Genomic DNA, 18,652 nt, shown 5'->3' on the forward strand with positions numbered 1-18,652 from the left:
TTATCATAAAAACCGTAATAAGTTTGTATTACAGACACATAATTATGACACAAGACGAAATATTAATTTAACATTAGTAGAACCTAAATGTCTCACATCTGCTGGTCTAAAGCATAGCATTAATTTTGGCCCTCGGTTGTAAAACGCTTTAACTAAATTACACCCAGAACTTCTAACATATAACAAGAAAATTAAAAACGTGTGAATATATTTAATTTGATTAAATAAATTTATAGCCTATGTGTATGAATTAATCAACCTATATTATATTTGTATTCTATAAGTTTGAAATAAATAAATAAATAAATAAATAAATAAATAAATATAGAGTCTTACTTTTCACGTGCGATATTATTCTTCACTAGTGTTAATATTATATTATATAATTCCATTGCCGCTGCAATTTAAATTTTAGTGCCTATTTTATTTTGCTTATTTATTTTTATTATTTTTTTATTTTATATATTTATCTTATATTAATATTGTATTATATAATTTCTGTAACTCTAATTTTAATTCTATTTCCTATTTTATTTTATTTTATATTATCTTATAGGTCTATTAATATTATATCTGAACTGAGACCAAACACGAGCGCTGCTCATTAGGTCTCAGATTTTGTTAATACTACTGTATCTCCTGTTTTATATTGTTTGTATTATTTTATTTCTATTTCTTTTGTTTGTTTGTAATTATATTCTTTATTCTGTATATTTAAATTTAAATAAATCAATAAATAAAAAAAATATCGCAAATTCATCCTATAAGTTGAATAATCGTAAATGTATTCCTAAGTGATACAGTGTTAAAAGTGTGTAACCAAGATGTATGAGATGATATAATTTTATTCCAATATTTTCTATGACTTGGAGTCTGATTATTTTATACAATTACACATGGTTCAGGAAGGTATCGGTATGTGCGGTTTGCTGTTTTTTCTTACTTCCTTTTTCCTTTCCTTTCTTTCTTTCTTTCTTTCTTTCTTTCTTTCTTCCATGTTCATAAATTATAACTGAAATTGTAAAGATTTATATTGATCATTCTGTATAACAGAAGAGCTCATAATGTTCACATTACGTGTTTCATTTCGAATCCAGAAGAAGTGGTGTTTTGTGCGGAGAGAGAGAGAATACTGTTTATTAAATTGATGAATTAGCTCTTGCTTTCGAGGTGTGGTTCCGGAACATCTCCCAATTTCCAACAAGCAATACTCTTTGATTTAATGTTACGCTGTAAATCACTGCAATATTAAACAGATGCCCACAAACGTACAACTAATGAAACTTTTCTTGTTGATAAATCACCTGAAAACCTACTACACATCAATCAAATTATCTTAATATGGATTGAAATTGATTTGAGTATGTCATTTAATTGCTCTCTGATGCTACGGATATCTATGACCTTCTGTAATCATCTCTTCTAATGCTTTGCATTACAGGAAAACAGTGATTTATCATTGAAACAGTTCCTGGCTATTTCGTATAACAAAAAATAGTATTTCTCAGAACTTTGAACACATGACATTCAGATAACAAAAAAGTGCTATGTATAGAGAGTTTTCTAAAGTTCTAGAACCTTTCAAATCTCTGCAAATTGTTAATAATAAAATTACCACACCTGTCAAAATTATAGTTTAAGCTAGTCACGTGATCGCTGTTTCATTCTAAGACACTCTAAGCGGGTCAGCTTACTTAATACCCTAAGGATGAAACCTAACCATTTTTCCCTTATTACTATATAATATACTAGTGGATTATAATGATTTTATAGATATTAAGTTGAATGTTCTTTCACCAACTTTATTTCGAATTTCGAGTAGCCAATAACAATTGGCAGTTATTTTCTAACTGTTATGTTGGCAGCAATAATTTTGATTTGCAGTACAGGAAAGTGATGAAATAGAAGTACTGTATATTACCTAAGTTTGTCAAAATTTGAACGTAATAATTAATTAATAATATCGGTATTAATATTAATATCAATACATAATTCAGTTGTGTTGCGTTCTGGTTTTAATTCAACACTATATCCAGATAAATGTAATTAAATAAGATATAACTTATAGACCTACTTGATATGAAATGGACAGATTTTTATTAATCATTTCACTTGATCAAACAAAATAAATTTTTAGGTTAGGTCTTGTGAATCACAAACAATTTAGTCAAAGCAATGAATTTCATGTCGTTCGACAGAATAAATTTAGATATCAGATCATACAAATCTACTAATTACCAACATAATGTGCTAGAGGTCCAGGAGGAAAATATACTCTTTCACAAATTACTAAATCATTTAGAAAACGCCTCTCAACATAAAGATGAGATGTAGCAAATAAGTAAATACGCAAGACATTGTTGTACATACATACATACATACATACATACAGTCGGCCTCGGTAGCGTAGTTGGTATAGCGCTGGCCTTCTGTGCTCGAGGTTGCGGGTTCGATTCCGGCCTGGTCGACGACATTTAAGTGTGTTTAAATGCGACAGGCTTATGTCAGTAGATTTACTCGCATGTAAAAGAACTCCTGCGGGACAAAATTCCGGCACACCGGCGACGTTGATATACACTCTGCAGTTTCGAGCGTCGTTAAATAAACCATAATTTAATAATTTTTACATACAAACACACACCACTAGATTGTAAACTATAAACGGTAGATAAATGTAATTAATTTTAACCTTAGAACATTTTGAGAGAGAAAAAAGAGAGAACTGTCGAAACAAAATAATCGCAACTTAAAATCAGATTGTAAGTTCCAAATTATAGAAAATTACTATAAATGTAGTATAGCCTATATTTTGAGAGAAATAAGTGAATTGTAAAATCAAAATCACCACATCTTGATTTTAAATTGTACATTCTGATTTATAGAGGATTGTAAATAATTGTAATAATAGCCTATGAGATAGTTTAGTAAATGTAGTATTACTCAGTGTAATGGAACATGCTGTTTTTAATAAATAAATTAAAAAAACATACACATATACATACATACACACATACATAACTGCCTGAAGTGTTTTCTATCTGTACACCTATCCAGCTATACTGGGATATGAATAACAATGTTGAAGTTGCTTTTAGTACATAACTGATACGGAACCCGATCTAATGAATAAAGTCCTACGCTTTGCGTTGTTCTCGAATACATTTACTTCACAACGCAAATATGTAAAAACTTTAGGTCAGTAATTTTTTTCAGTAAGTTTTGTTAGCATGGAGGGGATCATGGTTAATTCGCTTGGGAAATGAGACAGTCAGACAGGCAGACACGCGCCATCTAGGTTAGGATCAATGTCAGCAGGCTACGTTACTATATGCACGCAACCCAACTGATCTCAAGCTGCATTATTTATCTCCACGCTCCGGCATTGTTGTCTAATCTTTTCAGCAGCCTCTTAGTTCTTAGTGATCACAACTCTGGCGAATAAAAACAACTCTGTATACGTTGTCTTCATTTCTCTTGAGGCAGAATGATCACAGTATTTCTAACAGCAGAATTAGAGAACTATCACCATGTGAGCAGTTTGTTACAAAGAGCAGACAAATCAAGGCAATTAAGGTTTGATTTATGCTTACACGAAGAATCTTTTTCTTTCCTCCCAAGCATTAGATCAACATCATTATATTATATTGGATGTCATTACCGGTTCTTCTGTATGGTTGTAAAATTTTCGACTCTCACTTTGAGGAACAGAAATTAAGGGTGTTTGAGAATAAGGTTCTTAGAAAAATATTTGGGGCTAAGAGGGATAAAGTTGCAGGAGAATGGAGAAAGACAACGCAGAACTGCACGCATTGTATTCTTCGCCTGACATAATTAGGAACATTAAATCAGACGTTTGAGATGTTCAGGGCATGTAGCACGTATGGGCGAATCCAGAAATTCATATAGAGTGTTAGTTAAGAGATCGGAGAGAAAAAGACCTTTGGAGAGGCCGAGACGTAGATGGGAGGATAATATTAAAATCGATTTGAGGGAGGTAGGATATGATGATAGAGACTGGATTAATCTTTCACAGGATGGCGGGCTTACGTGAGGGCGGCAATGAAACTGCGGGTTCCTTATAACCCATTTGTAAGTAAGTAATTTTCTTTTGATAGGTTCCAATCTTTCCTGTTTTGTGCCTTCTTCTTAACCTACGCATACGATCCATATTTTCTTCTGATATAGTAGTATTTTATTCTAGCTTTCTTTATGTAACAGTATTTAATTATTTTTCCCATCATTGTCATATCTTCTCATAGATATGTCGTAATTCGGTTGCTGTAGTCGTAAATCATTGTATCCTTCTAGTCAATTTCTTCATTTTTATTTATTTTTTTTTGCAGTATGAATTTTTAACGAGTGTCGAAGTACATGTCCATCACCTCAACCCTCATTCTGGAGGACCAGGATAATGCTTATACGAAGCATAAAGGAAAAATTATATTTCTTCAAATGATCTTTTTCGAGATTTTCGACAGATACACGTGTTTAAAGTATATACCTCAGAGAGGAAAAGTGGTTTCCATAATACCAGAGACTTCTCCTGAACTATTAAACGAACTATGTTCATGTTCAGAACTTGTAGCTTAAATCAATTTGACCAGATGAAGCATATGAAATATTATTTTAGTGAAATAATTAATAGGATATATTTACTAGAAAATAGCATAATTCTTCACTCAAAAAGTATTTGAACAGTGCCGTTTTTTCTTTACTTCACTTATATAAAATAAAGAATTAAGCATAAAATACGCCTTCAGGCAGGTTTTGTGTTATAATGACTACCAGTATAATTAATCATCCAGCATGAACGTCAGATAAAAAATTAAATTTAGAGATATCGGTATCTATTTATTTTAAAATATCATGTAGCTCTACTAAGAAATTTATGTTTAGAGTTTGAAATTAGTACAGCGATATTCGAAGAGTGACATTGACAATTAGGCCCTAACCGCCCGCTTAGAGACGAGTTTGCTTGTCTTATCGTGAAACGAGCCAGTTAAAATTCCGGTTGGGAAAAGTAACCTGGTTGAAGTTTCTTCCGGGATGGAGATATTTCTCCACTTTGTTATTGAGAACTGAACACAGATCCTTTTATTTGTTGCTGAATACTGTACTAATCTGGAACAATCTATAACTTTAAAAGAAAATTGAATAAAAACTATGAGTGTAGGACCTATATGCAGTTGTACCGTATAATTCAAGTTGTGAAGACGCATATTGAATATTTTAACGCCTACTACGCCATGACCTTTAAGAAAGCGCCATTAAATGAGGCGTAGAATTGCTTTAACCACTCTGGTCCAACGCATTCGGTATAAGAGAATGAAATGGGCTTGTTTCTCCTCAATACAATCATCCCTTATCCCAAGAGGCAGGATCACAGGGATGTTTCAGAATATTGGAACTACGAGTTTCTTCTGGACACTGGGCGAGTTGAATTGAATATAAATGCGGGTAACAAAATACTTGAGTTTATACATGTTTGTGATAGACAGGAAAACTATGCGTGACGCAAGACAAGATTTTTAGCTATGCGTAGAGATAAAATATACGGAAAACATTATTTTTTTATTTTTTTCAATGTCCTACTTGAGTTCTAGCGATTTGTTTAATCTTCTTGTTTCTCCCGCTTCCCTATATTAGGCACACTACATAATTCCATCAACTTTTCTCCATTTCATCACTCCGTAGCATTCCCCGAACGCCGGATGGCGACGCACGGAGAGGGCTGGCCTAGGGACGAGGGAGGTTGTATGCTCGAAACCTGGGTACGCAGCTAATCTTAGTGTAGTGAGCTGGTGTAGGTTTGGGAATGCGCCTAGTTTGAGGGTTAACGCAATAGATCATTCTGCAGAGAAAAACCCCAACTGCGACCTTGTCCGCCACGAATGTCATTATGGATTTTTCAATGATAAATCCCAGACCTGCGTCACAGTCTGAAGGCCTATTCTATTCTATTTTCCTTCCAACTTACGAAGAACATGTATTTTTAATCTAAAGAAATTTGTTCATGAGGCCTATTTCATATAGTAGCATATTAGAGAGCAAATCATTAAATGTCTATGCTTATTTGGTATTCATTCATTCATTCATTCATTCATTCATTCATTCATTCATTCATTCATTCATTCATTCATTCAGTCATAGTCCTCTGCCCAAGGGCAGGTCTTTCACTCCAAACCCAGCATTCTCCAGTCTTTCGTATTTTATGCCTTCCTCTTTGTCTCCGCATATGATCCATAAGCTATATCTTAATGTCGTCTATCATCTGATATCTTCTTCTGTCCCGAACTCTTCTCCCGTTCACCATTCCTTCCAGTGCATCCTTCAGTAGGCAGTTTCTTCTCAACTAGTGATCTAGCCAATTACTTTTCCTCTTTCTGATCAGTTTTAGCATCATTCTTTCTTCATCCACTCTTTCCAATACAGCTTCGTTTCTTACTCTGTCTGTCCATTTCACATGCTTCATCCTTCTCCATATCCTCATTTCAAATGCTTCTATTCACTTCTCTTCACGTCGTCGTAATGTCCATGTTTCTGTCCCATACAATACTATGTTCCACACAAAGCACTTCACTAGTCTCTTCCTCAGTTCTTTCTCCAGAGGTTCGCAGAAGATGCTCCTTTTTTTATTAAAACTTCCTTTGTCATTGCTATTCTCCTCTTGACTTCTTTGCTGCAGCTCATGTTACTGCTTTTAGTACACCCCAAGTATTTGAAGCTGTCCACCTGCTCTACGGCCTCGTTTAAAATTCGCAAGTTTACCTTCTTTACCTTTCTTCCTATGGCCATGGTCTTCATCTTGTTTGCATTTATCTTCATCCCATAATGCTCATGGCTGTCATTATCTCCAGTAGTATATCCCTTAGTATCTTCTCCTCTTCTGCTAACAATGCCATATCACCAGCAAATCTTATGCACTTTATTCTTCTTCCTCCTACTATCACGCCTCCCATGTTCTGAAAACAGTTCTTCAGTAGATGTTGAATAGAGTAGGTGATAAAGGGCATCCTTGTCGTACTCCTCTCCCTGTTTCACTTCCTTCTGACATTTCTTCTCCTATCCTGACTTTGACTCGTTGTTTCATATAAAGGTTACTGAACAGCCTCCTCTCTTTCCAATCCACGCCAATTTTCTTTAGGATCCCCATCACTTTATTCCAATTCACTCTGTTAAATGCCTTTTATATTATTATTCAGAATTATTTTATATTAAATTCTTCTTTCTAAAAGGAAAAGAAATCAACTATCACTTTTCAATTGACAATACAGTTAGTTTTGTTTAAATGCCTATCTTTTATACAACTTACCTTGTTGAAGCCTCATGTTTACTGTAAAAAATTGTCCAACAATTAATCCACTCAGGAGTAAAGAATACAAATACGTATATTGTTCTACTCTGCTGTCTTAGAAAGCGCTTGTTTGCTAATCGTAATTCTGCTTTTCATATTGCAGTTCGCTTCTTACGCTAGTCTGAGTTTGAACCTAAATTATTAATATCAATATACTCAGGATATTATATCATAAAATATTGTTATGTTGCTTTCAAATGAAACATAATAATGGCTGTTTTCGAGTAGTGTTTGTGACAGTTGAAGACGGAGACGTTTTGGAGTTAGAATGAACAAATACTGAGAGTATTGATTACAAATGGAGAAACAACGTTGTACATTGCATTGTGTTATGTTTCCTGTGTCTTAATGTAGTGCAAAAATATATCGATTAAATAAAGATAGCTATACAATTTTAACACTGTCTTGCGTCTATATTAAACAGATTTTAAACCTTCGTATACAACGTATGATCATTATTTATCCTGTAATCTTAAATATTCACTTGATTTAAAGTGGAAATCATTATGTAATAGTCAATATATTAGGCCAAAGTTCAATGTAACAGTAACAGCAATAGAAGAAGAATACTTTATTAAAACATAAACGTTTTCTCATACATTTGTCATATTTAGACCAACTATAAAACATAAAAAGCACTAAAGGATACACGTATGGTTGGTATGTCCATGCATAATGTATCAAAAACGGTTGAACGATGTCTACAGATGAAGACAAGGAACATGGTTATTGGAAGAAGATTAAGATACGAATTCTAAATGAAGCAGTAGAGCAAGTGGACAGCTTCAAATACTTGGGGTGTACCATGAGCAGTAACATGAGTTCCTGCCAGGAAGTCGAGAGGAGGATAGCAATGACAAAGGAAGCTTTCAATATAAAAAGGAGCATCTTCGGCGGACCTCTGGAAAAAGAACTAAGGAAGAGACTAGTGAAGTGCTTTGTGTGGAGTGTGGCACTGCATGGGGCAGAAACACGGACATTAGGAGGAAGTGAAGAGAAGCGACTGGAAGCATTTGAAATTAGAAATGTGGATATGGAGAAGAATGGATCGTGTGAAAAGGACAGACAGAATAAGAAATGAAGCTATGTTGGAAAGAGTGGTTGAAGAAAGAATAATGTTGAAACTGATCAGGAAGAGAAAAAGGAATTGATTGGGTCACTGGCGGAGAAGAAAGTGCCTACTGAAGGATGCACTGGAAGGAATGGTGAACGGGAGAAGAGTTCGGGGCAGAAGAAGATATCAAATGATAGGCGACATTAATATATATGGATAATATGAGGAGACAAAGAGGAAGGCAGAAAATAGGAAAGGTTGGAGAATGCTGGGTTTGCAGTCAAAGACCTGCCCTTGGACAGAATACTACGAATGAATGAATGAAATCCAGAACCATGGCATTAGTAAGAAAAGTTCCGGTAAGGTTTAAAATAGTTATAAATAACAAAATTATACAACAAATATTTTTATTACTTGGAGAGCATATTAACTTGTATCATGAAACGGAGAAAGATATTATAACAATCAAATTGTCTTAAATTGTTCAAGTCATAGATATTATAAATAGACATTATAACAAACTAGATTTGAGCAGTAGCCTATCTGTACTTCCGTATGGATGCGAAATTTTAACTTTAAAGCAATAAGAAAAATCGCAATAGCAGAAATGAAATTTTTAAGCATAACAGCTAAATACACATGACAGTATCAGAAACGTAGTAAAGACATCCACAAGAAACTAAAATCTGAAGCTACATTTAAATAATGACAAATACAGAAATAGATTTAACATGTGCGGGGAATTCTACAGTTAATTCTCAAATGCAGAATCTATGACAGAAGAAATCAAGAACTTCCTCTTAAGAGACTTATCGATGGCAGAAGCCGGAACGGGTCACACGTTCTCACTCCATGATGATAATGATGATGATGATGATGATAATGATGATGAATCTTACAGAAAGGAGAGGCCGAGAAAGGCCGACTGTTATCTGGTATAGTGGTATACAGAAAAATATGGAAAAGAGGACATTGGTAAAACAGGAATATTATAATTGAAGTTTACGGAAATTGCGAAAAGAAAGATTACTAACAGTGTCTATAAATAAAATTGGATGTGATGAAGAATAGTAAATAAATGCTGAGTTTGGCTGCTTTCTGTGAAAACTTTTGCTGTACCTGTATGTATTTCAGTGATGTTCGTTGCACAGTACTATTTGAGCAATAATAAACTTAGAAAAATCTCTTGATGAGTAGCTTCAGTATCACATTGTGTGCAGTGTTTAAATAGGGGTTAGTCAAAGTGTATCTGCGGGGCAAGTTTTGATTTGGACAGTTGTAATGAAACTCCTCACTGAGTACTTTAAGTTGGTCATGAAAGTGTCAGATTGTGTTTGAACTGAATTTCACATCACTGCGTAAAGACAAGTCTGGCTTTTATTACTCCGAGCATCAAAGAAGGATCATTTCGAAACACCCTCTCATTATTTTAAGTGACAACTGAGTGAAAGAAGCTCCAATTCACGTGTAATGTTCCTTTTATGGTGTAACATCGGAACAATATTTTGTGAATTCTGGTTAATATAACTAAACATGTATATGATCTGGAATGCCTATGTTGTAAAATACAGGACATTCTCTCTTTTTTAAGAATTTTTTCTAAGAACTACGATTATGAAATAGATATTTGAAATATCTGTTGTGTAACATTAACATACTGAGCCACCAGCGTAGCTCAGTCGGATAAGGCGTTTGCTTGCCGATCCAGAGTTGCGCTCGGCCGCGGGTTCGATTCCCCATTGGGCTGATTACCTGGTTGGGTTTTTCCGAAGTGTAAGGCGAATGTCAGGTAATCTATGGCGAATCCTCGGCCTCATCTCGCCAAATACCATCTCGCTATCACCAATCCCATCGACGCTAAATAACGTAGTACTGTAGTTGATACAAAGTCGTTAAATAACCAAACTAAAATTTAAAAAAAAAAAACATCATACTGTATTAATAATGGCATTGAAATAAGTTTCGCGCTATATTTGAGTGCATACTTCGAAATCAGAACAAATTTAAGAAAGCAGCTAAAATTTCACATTTTAGAGACATTTCTATTGTTTAATTGAGTCATCGTTGAAGAATACGAACAAAAGCCATCCAATAAATTGCTCTATATAAACAGAGTGGGCCTACATTTGAAATAACTTTCTGGGTACCTATGAGGAATGCTGAAAACTTATATTTAGGTGAAAGTTTCGAAATTTAGTTTTACAGCAATAACTTTGAGAGAGGAATAGAGGTTAAGGGTGTTTGAGAATTAGGTGCTTAGGAAAATATTTGGGACTAAGAGGGATGAAGTTACAACAGAATGGAGAAAATTACACAACGCAGAACTTCACGCATTTATTCTTCACCTAACAATTGAAGAGTCCACTGCAAGAATGATGGATGTCATTTGGAATACATTTTGCAGGAAGAGCAATTGAAAGTTTGAAATGCTTAGCACTCAAAGCTTAACTGAGATTTTCCGATCATTACTGGACAATGACTATCAGTTTTAATGCCATATAACTCTCTATGTACATTCTATATGTCTTAAGCTATGCATTGACAATCTTGGTTCATTTTCGACAAGAAAGTGACATCCATCATTCTTGCAGTGGACTCTTCAATTGGGAACATTAAACTCAGACGTTTGAGATGGGCAGGGTATGTAGCACGTATGGTGAATCCAGAAATGCATATAGAGTGTTAGTTGGGAGACCTTTGGGGAGGCAGAGATGTAGATGGGAGGATAATATTAAAAATTATTTGAGGGAGGTGGGATATGATGTCAGGAACTGGATTAATCCGGATTAAACGGTGGATGTGGTAGGAGAGTCCAGCCAAATTTTGCAACGTGCTCAGTGGTCCCGAAACGGATATAGGGCCTGGCGTTATCTTATTGCAAGCGAAAGGTTTTCTTCTCTGGCCTGGCTCTGGAAATTCGAACTTTCATCTTAGTCAGCGTCTTCTTGTAAAGTTCAGTTTTGACGGTTTCTCTAGGCTCTAGAACATCCAAAAGAAACTCACCCCGCCTATCCAAAAGGACTCTCATTTTCGCCACTGTTGAAACGCATTACCTACCTCCTCACCGTACTCGTATCCACTGTATGGTCTCAGTACACCTTCAGCAAGCGTCGATGGATATCAGTGGGTGCAGTTTGTTTGGCAATGAGGAATTCAATAACACATCTCTGTTTCTTACGCACATCTATGTCAGATGCCATTTTGGTAAACTGCCCTGCTGCCACTATTTATCCCACGACAACCAAACTAGCAGGACATTAGTGTGGAGGTTCAACCTTTACTACAATGCCATTAACATCCGGCTCAGACGTTACAGGTCAGCACAGAAAAAATAAGAGGCATTACTTTCGGAACGATTCTCGTATGTACAAGAGACATTCCACTGTGCCAGCACTGCTTCCAAGTAAATCTTAAACAACGATGGTGACATTCCACAACCTTGTCTCAGCCCTTTAGATGTCCTGAACTCGGAAGATACAATTTGTCTGCATTTAGTAATTCATATAGCATCGTTAAAATCCGGCAAAAAATAAATAATCTTATTGTGAATATCAATTCCATGTGTAAATGAAAACGAATATTTTATACAGCAATTAAGGTTATTCATCCTTTCTAATAATATGTTGTCTAGGTTTATTTTTCTGGATACGGCTTTATTTCCTTTCGAGACAAGTAGCCTAACTGTTTCTGTTTTGTGTAATGAAATTCACATACCATAATTTTTTTTGTATTTTATGGCGATATTGTTCTTAAGTCAACTGTCCGAAGACGGGTCTGAACCTCACAAGTGATACCAAAAGGCACCACTTATGAGATAACTAGGCCAGGAGATAATGGGGTAGGGTGGTCAGTTCCTTTCCCCTTCCATTGCACACATCGCCGACTAGCTACATATTACACTAGTCAGACTTCAGATGAATTCAAACAATTGTTTTTCCTTTGACACATGACAAGTGAGATGTACTGCCTGATAATAGATGTACATATCAGCCAGAACCTCAATCAGAGGTAGTTATACAGATTATTTATTGATAATTGCTGAAAATCTTCAGAGTTTACAAAGAATATCAGGTCGTCGGCATATAAAATAGTATCTAAGTTGATGTGAGTCTTTATTAGTGACCATAATTTCTCCGCTGACGTCGCTATGGTAACAACACAGTTAAATATATAGAATTTTAACATAATTCACAATTAATTTAATTCATAAAAGTATGTTTTCATGTTTCATACTCCTGTATGGTCATCCACATGTTTTAGGTTACTAATTAGTGTGTTCAGCTGTGAGTACGTAATAATTGCACAGCTCGCGCGCTTGTAGTTTCCTCTTTTATCTTCTAATATATTAGCTCTGTCACAACAGGTGGAAAAATGTTGCAGAATTTTTAGATTTAAAACTAATGTTAATATTAATACAATAAACGTATTCTATTGTCTGTTTGTTGCGTGTCAAAAGGAACTTATTCGCGTGTCACTTGACCCAAGTCAAACACGCCACTCGCTCTCATCACTAGACGGATGAGCATAACGTGGTGACCGTGTTACTACACAAACAGAGTTGTTGTTCAAATTGTGTATTTAACAGTTTAAAAGCATAACTGCTGCAAGTTCGACAGGCTAATTGCGAAAGGAATGTCAATAACAAATTGTTTTGATTAGTCTGATTTTTATATCGCACACGATGGCGTGATTGATAACGCCACCAACAATAATTTTGCTAGCACCGTTTCTCTTCATTCACCGCCAGTATCAATGACCTACATCAATACCTATACCGTCATACATCACTACCATCATATATCACTACCAATACCACCATCTATATCAATATCAATACCATCTATATCGCTATCAAAACCATCATTTATATCACGACCAATACCACCATCTCCTATTATCACAACACTAACACCTATATAGCCATCAGCACTTTTATTTATCCTTACTCCTTCACCACCATCTAGAAACTACCAAACTACGACGTATAAACCAACCACTAATACAACAACCCACAAAACTATGTACACCACGGCTTACATAACCACTAACACCGCAAACTACAAAAAAAGAAAAACAAAAACAAAAAAACTTCATCACCAGCGCCGCCTATACAAACACCAATATCGTCGCCGACATAACTACCAACACTACCATCTACACCAGCGCTAAAACCTCTACCGTAATCTTTACCACAGCACAAACTAATATCAACTACAACATTTCCAGAACCAACACTGTCTCTACCGTTATCAAAACCATCACTATCTCTACTGTTCACAATTACCTCTACCATAATCGAAATCATCACTGCCTGTATCTACACCACCACGTCTACCATTATCAAAAACATCTAAGTTCTACCATCAGAACCAATACTACTAACACCATTATGGAAATCACAAGTATAATTTATTATAAAAACCATCACTAGTTACATCATTATCAAAACCATCATTAATTCTACCATTATCAAAACCATAATTAATTCTACATTATTAAAATCATTATTTCTATCATTTTCAAAAACCACAACCACTTTTACCATTATCGAAACCATCCCTACTTCCACTGTTATTAAAACCGTTACTAATTCTACTATTATCAAAACCAGCACTAATTTTACATTATCGAAATCACTATTTCTGTAATTTTCAAAACCACAACTACTCTTACTATTATCAAAGCACCATTACTTTTGCTATTACCAAAGCTACCACTTCTTCCACCATTATCAAACTATCACTACTTCTACCATGATCAAAATCACCACTAATTCTGCCATTATCAAAACCACCATTAATTCTACATTATCAAAATCATTATTGCTATCATTTTAAAAACCACAATTACTCTTACCATTATCAAAACCACCACCACTTCTTATACCATTATCAAAGCCACCAATTCTTCTACCACCATCAAAACTACCACTACTTCTATCATTATCGAAACCAACACTACCTATCCTACTGATATCGAAAAAACTTCTATTTCCACCTAAACATTTATTACTTCTTTGTATGTCTCCGCTGAAATTTTTATCGGCATTTTATTTTATCGTCCCGCGTCTTCGCATCATGGTCCAAGGTATCATGCTTGGATTCATGTTACAGAATGAAAGCCGATTTGAGCACTTATAAGGAAGAAACTTACTTATGAAATTTCGGCCAGTATATGGGACCGATGCACATACAGCATCGTGATGAATTTGGAGAGCTATGCAAAGTGAAATTAATACTTGAAGGGAAGAATAATAATTTTATTAATTACTCGTATTCAGATTTAAAATAACACTTCGCTAGTAATTTTCGATTTATGAACGTTGCAGCATTTTCAAAGGCAGACGATGTTGTCAACATGACAGAAAATAACTGTCAGTGTTGTTGTATTTGTCAGCAGCGAAAGTCGAAAAAAAGTTGACAAAACAACATTCAAGTTGACAATTAAAAAATCACTATAATCCACTGGAATATTTAGTAATAGGGGAAAAATGGTTAGGTTTCACACTTACGGTATAAAGTCAGAAACCCCGGACTGTAGTGAAGTCTGTTGTAGAAAGCCACCTGTAACGGCAGGGAGGATCATCTTGCTGACCACACGTTACTGGTAGGATGATCTGCTAAGGCATGTGCACGGGAAGCCAGCAGCCGGCTGGTCGACCTCAGATTATTTTATTTTATCATTAGATATCCTGAAGGCTGGTTGACAATAAACCGGAAACGGGAACGACAACGAGAACGAGAACGGAAATAATGTTAAAATAAATGTATTTAAATGTGAGCATTCACAATAGGTAATTGTGAATACTCACATTTAAATACAATCATTTTAACAATATTTCCGTTCTCGTTGTCGTTTCCGTTTCCGGTTTATTGTCAACCAGCCTTGATACCAAAATTTTCGTGCATGATCTCTATGGTCAGTGTATAACGAATTCTAATAAACTTTTGGATCGATTCTTTTCGAAAATCAGTAACTAATAGTAATCTTACCGAAAATTACACACATAAAAAATATTTTTTTTTAGGAAAATGTCAGTCGGTCTTAGTTTGAAATCAGAAACGGACAATGATGCTTAACTACAAGAATAAAATTGTCTTCTTGATTTTTTGAAATAAGCAGAATTAATTAAAAAATGGAAAGTATCGGCGGAAAATTCTTCGACTAAAATAAGTCTTAATATACAGATTAATTTCTACTTTTTGTACCGAATTAACTTTTAGGCCCCAAGTTTTCAAAGCCTGAGCAGCAGAGAGGAAGTAGATTTTACTCTTGCATTGGTGTTATTGTAGAAGAAATTCACAACGTTTCGAAGGTTGGCTCAATCTTCATGTTCAGATAAAAAAGGGGGTGAGAAATATATCCTACTTGTTGGAGGCGTTACAGTCATCTAAGCAGATTTAGTATATATAGTATATACTGAATCATGAGAACGATCCTAAGTGGATTTCAACAATCATTCTAACATAAGGACGTTGCAAAATAAGCCTAAGGCTACAGTACTTTCCTATGGGCCATCCTCCAGAGAAAGAAATGTATTTATATATGTATATCCCATATCATTTTCCAAGAATATGAATTATAGTATTATAAAGAAACAGAATTATTTAGGAACGAGTAAATTCTATAATGAAGACTTGTTTGTCATCTTTGTGAAAGCCATTTTTAAGCAATGTTATTTACATTAATTATTACTGTAGAATATGTTGATCCTCATGAAGTCAGTTTAAAGAAATGGCATATTTAATGCATAATAAATTCCACTCTAAAGGAATATATGTTACGCATATATTCCATTTTACGAAGTTAAATGCGAATAAATATTTTAGCTTTGTGCTTGTAAAGTCAACATGTTTCTGTTTGTAACAAAAAATTAAAGCACAGTGGCGTAATCACAGCAACACTCGGGATAGAGATTCCTACTCACACGCGAACATAAACAGAATTTTAAAAAAGTAAAATCAATGAAAACGTCAAGCTTTTAGCCAGCAGTATTACACCCACGACTTGGGATCTATTTCACAGGAGTTCAGAGCAATAATTGACAAGTTACAAATGAAAGTCCTTGTTCAGTACGGAGTTTTCCAATTTTTTGTAGGGTTTTCTTTCTTCCTAAACAACAAAATATATGAATATATCAGGTAGGTGTATATGTCATTTTATTTGACACTAGCCGTACCCGTGCGCTCCGCTACACCCGTTAGAAATAAATATAAATTAATTACATAATTAAAATAGGACATTTGATCCAGGGAACATTCGTGTTTGATAGAAGAATAAATCGTTTAATATGTTATTTAATTTAAATTGCATCCAAACAATTAAAATGTAATCATTTTGATCCAGAGTCCACTCATTTGGTGCAATGACAATTCCTTTAACATGTTTCTAATTTTCATTACAAGCAACCATAGTTTAATAAAGATTGACATCATTTAGATTTAATGTGTATATTTTATTTTACTTGTTATAGGTTTCCATTGAATTATGGTAATTACTTAATTTTAACCCTTGTTTTCTACGTATTCAATAAATGGCGCTTGGCCCACTATGGTTCTGTACCCTTCAAATAACTTAAATTATATTATATAATATTACATATATTATATTATATTATATTATATTATATTATATTATATTATATTATATTATATTATATTATATTATATTATATCAGAAGTTACTGTAATAACATTAGAGCATTACGTCCATCTAGAGAAACGACACTTTCCAATGGTGAAATAATAATTACTGTAATTATACAAATCGGTTAATTTAGCTTCCGATATTACTTCATACAAACACAGAAACATTCTCTGAAGGCTATCTTTCATAGCTTTCGATTGTTGCTGTCCAAGGCCCCTTATAGACGAAGTCATTTGTTTTTTGATTCATTACACGGCCTTAGATGGCAGTTATTTTAATTTTAAAACTCATTTATCTCATTAAATATCAGTCCTATCAAAATTTCTCAATGAGTAAAACTTATCGCAAATTATTTTTAAAGAAACTTTTATTCTGTAACTTTTTCACAAAAATCAATAATAAGCGAGATATTTAGATTTATTTAATTCAGGCCCCCTTATAACCCCCCTTTTAAATAATGTATTTTGAATGCCATATATCCTAAAATCTAAGTTACAACGAACTTAATTTATATTCCAATTTTCATTGAAATCCGTTCAGCCATTATGGCGTGAAAAGGTAACAAACATACAGACAGACAGACAGACATACAAACAAAAATTTCAAAAAAGCTATTTTCGGTTTCAGGGTAGTTAATTATATATGTTAGGACCAATTATTTTTGGAAAATCTAAAATTACCAGAAAAATTTCGGCTACAGATTTATTATTAGTATAGATTAAGGTTCAATATATGCACTTTACTTCTTTGTTTACTTTATTTCCTTCTGGTCCCAAAACACAACTAATAAATTTTCAGGATTCTCTGATACTATACTTTATCTGTTGTCACTGGACAAAGTTTAGTGTACAAATTATGAGTTTGTGATCCAAGTACAGGCAAACCACACTTTATTGGCACAAGACCTTTACTTCGAGCACAATGCTGTAACCAGTAGTACCGTATCTAGTTTCGTGCGAGATCGTGTGTATTTGCTTGGTTTCCGCACAAAACCAACCCGCGGTAAGCCTAAAATTCCACATTCAGTATTCCCAACCTAACACACATAACAATTTCCCTCTTCTTACCGCTTAAGTGACATATTGATTTTACTGCTTTAGGCTTTTAACATATTATTTTTAGAGACGTTCAATATAGTAATAATTATAAATTGGAAACTTACCACTGCGATTTCACCTAAATTGCACTGTTAATTATTGTTTTTAAATATTTGCAAAAATTAAGTAAACTCTACAACTCCACTAAAGTTACTGCATTCGTGATGCATGTAACATTAAGGAAGCCGTTTGTTTTAAGTTCGCATTTATAGACTGGGGGAAAAAAGACAGACGTATATCACGGCCTGCTGGAGTATAGTAAACACAGAAAACATTTTAAAGCAACAATGTTGAAGATAGATATTTTTGTTTTGCAAATTTGCCGTCATTGAACAGAAACCAAGATGGAGATTTCATTGCAACTAATTAGAAATTCCTCTTTCAGGTATGTAATAAACGATCTTCGCACAAAATAATGTACGATACACGAGTAGTATGTTTTCTTTCAATTCTCGGAAATTAAAAAAGCTCAACTACGTTTCGCTTTTTCAAACTTTTCCT

At 34.3% G+C, this 18,652-nt stretch overlaps 1 protein-coding gene across 2 annotated transcripts in view; it reads right to left on the minus strand.

Moving 5' to 3' along the window:
• Nucleotides 1-18,652, minus strand: part of CCHa1 (CCHamide-1) — a 174,463-nt gene that overhangs the window by 42,904 nt on the left and 112,907 nt on the right. The gene's annotated exons all lie outside the window — the stretch shown is intronic.

Source organism: Periplaneta americana, chromosome 2 (assembly GCF_040183065.1).
Source record: "Periplaneta americana isolate PAMFEO1 chromosome 2, P.americana_PAMFEO1_priV1, whole genome shotgun sequence".
In the NCBI taxonomy this organism is placed as follows: Eukaryota; Metazoa; Arthropoda; class Insecta; order Blattodea; family Blattidae; genus Periplaneta; species Periplaneta americana.